Genomic DNA, 2,289 nt, shown 5'->3' with positions numbered 1-2,289 from the left:
AAAAAAAAACAAACAAAAAAACAAAACTTGACTCTAATGATACACGGTAATCCATTCAGAGAAGCAAGTCTTTTGTGTCCAAGCATGTCTTGGGGGCACTACCACTCAGCTCTCTTGTGTTTAAGATTGTATGCTCAGCACATGAATTTTGGAAGACATATTCAAAACACACCGATCCCACAAATCCATACCCCTCTCATGTACTATTATATTCATTATATTCCAATACCCCCGAGGACTTCACTTATTTCAGCATCCATTAAAAAGCCAAATCCCAGGTCTTATGTAAGTCAGAAATGGGTGGCTCTCAAGACAGCAGTAGCACTGCGGGAAGCTTCTTCTAGTGACAAGCCAAAAACGAAGTGTCTAGCTATAAAATACGGTGCTGAGAAGGGGATAGGATGAAGGTTTTTATTCCTGAAAGAGAAATAAATGAGAAAAGAGGCATAACTGGTCCTAAGTAAGTCTAAAACCTAACAAGAAAAATATTAAATTTCAAATCTGGAAAATAATTCTATCATCTGGAACCTGGGGCTGGCTGGGGCAAGGCTTGGGGCCCCAGGTTCTCGGCAGCCCCTTCTCTGTGGCTTTGCCAGGTTCAGCCCACACAGCAGCTATGGCTGGGGGTTCCTCAGGCCTGGGATCTCCGTGGCTGCCTTGTTCTCACGGCCGGCCGCACTGAGCAGTGCCCTCAGCAGAGCTCCCGCAGGGCCTCACCCTTATGCCCTACTGGGCCTTGTCCTATGGGCGGCTCTTTGTAATAATTCTTCCCTTGTCACATTCTTTTTATGAGTTCGCAGGCTGTTCACAACATGTTTTGAAACTTCAATGGAGACTCCAAACTTTTGCATTTTGCATACCTGCAGAGTTAGCACCCCCGGGAGACTGCCAGGGCGTACGGCTTGCATGCTGCACAGCAGCTGATCAGAGTACATCTGGGCTCACTCAAGCCAGAGCAAAGTGAAGCTGAAGGATCGGGACTGGCATTCAGGGAGCAGAATCCCAAGGTGCCAGCCGTAGTCAGGGAATGCCAGGCTTACTTGGATGTCTTTTTGCTAAACTTTCCCTTGTGCTTCTGCAAAGGAAGAAGGGGCAACACTGAAAATGATGGAGAGGCTTTTGGAATCTGTGCTCATTGGAGACATAGAAAGCATGTTCCTTCTCTATACTCTCACCTCTGCAGCCATGAGTCTGTTGGCTGTATCCTTAATATTCTTTCCTGAGCACACATCTTTGTTCTTTAGATGGCCAGGCTGAAAAATTTCCAAAGCTTTTCATTCATTCTGTTTCCTCTTTCAAATTTCATCTTCAAACCTTTTCCTTTTTCTCTAAGTGGGTTTCCTGAGCACATTGATATTAGATATTTCTAATGCCAAATATTCTAGTATATATCATTTGAGCTCTACCTTCTGCAAAGTCCTAGATTACAGATAGAGTTTTGCCAAGTCCTTTAGAGTTCCTGTTTCTACAAACATTTCAGTCATGACCACTTACATATTTTCTAAAACTCTCTTCTTAGACTCTTACCTATATAATGTACCTTGCCTATATTTCTTTTGCTTTTTGAGTGCTCATGAGAGTTGTCCTCAGTGTTCCATTTATAGCAGTCTGGGCTTTATCTACTTTGCCCCTTCAGCTTCTTCCCAATTCTACCCATCATGCAATTCCCACATTGCTCCTGTATTTTCAGGTATTTGCTACAGCGACAGCCCCACATCTCAGTATCATTTTTTTTTCTTTGTCTATTTTGTTCTACTTCAACAGAATGCCTGAGTCTAGGTCATTTATAAAGAAGAATTTTTTTTATAGTTATGGTGATTGGGACATACAAGGTTAAGAGGCCAACATCTGGTGAAGTTGGTTCTGCATCACTTTGAAGCAGAAGGAAGAAAGATAAGGAATTTTTATGGTTTGTGTCCAGTTGTCTCCCCAAAGCCTCATGTAGTTATGGGGTAGGGACTTCTAGAGTTTGAGATTAACTCATGATTCACTGGGATTATTGGTTTTGATACTGCTGGGATTATGGGTGTGAGTACTACACCCAGACTGTGGCATATAGCCTGGATGCAACTTAAGGAAGACAGACTTCCTCTCTGTAGCCACTGTTGCTGCTACTACTCCCTTTTGCTCTTGCTGTTTTACTGTATTCCGCCACCATGAACTGCTGCCCTCTTTCATGTGCCAGTCGGCCTTAGAGCCAGCTTTGTATGGGCTGAAACATCCACAAACTGTGAGCTGAATAAACCCTTCCTTCTTTAATTTTGGGTGTTGGGTATTTTGTCCCAGCAA

Source organism: Octodon degus, unplaced genomic scaffold, assembly GCF_000260255.1.
Source record: "Octodon degus isolate 3935 unplaced genomic scaffold, OctDeg1.0 scaffold00022, whole genome shotgun sequence".
Taxonomy (NCBI): domain Eukaryota; kingdom Metazoa; phylum Chordata; class Mammalia; order Rodentia; family Octodontidae; genus Octodon; species Octodon degus.
The sequence above is the reverse complement of the archived record's forward strand: the minus strand, read 5'-3'. Positions refer to the sequence as shown.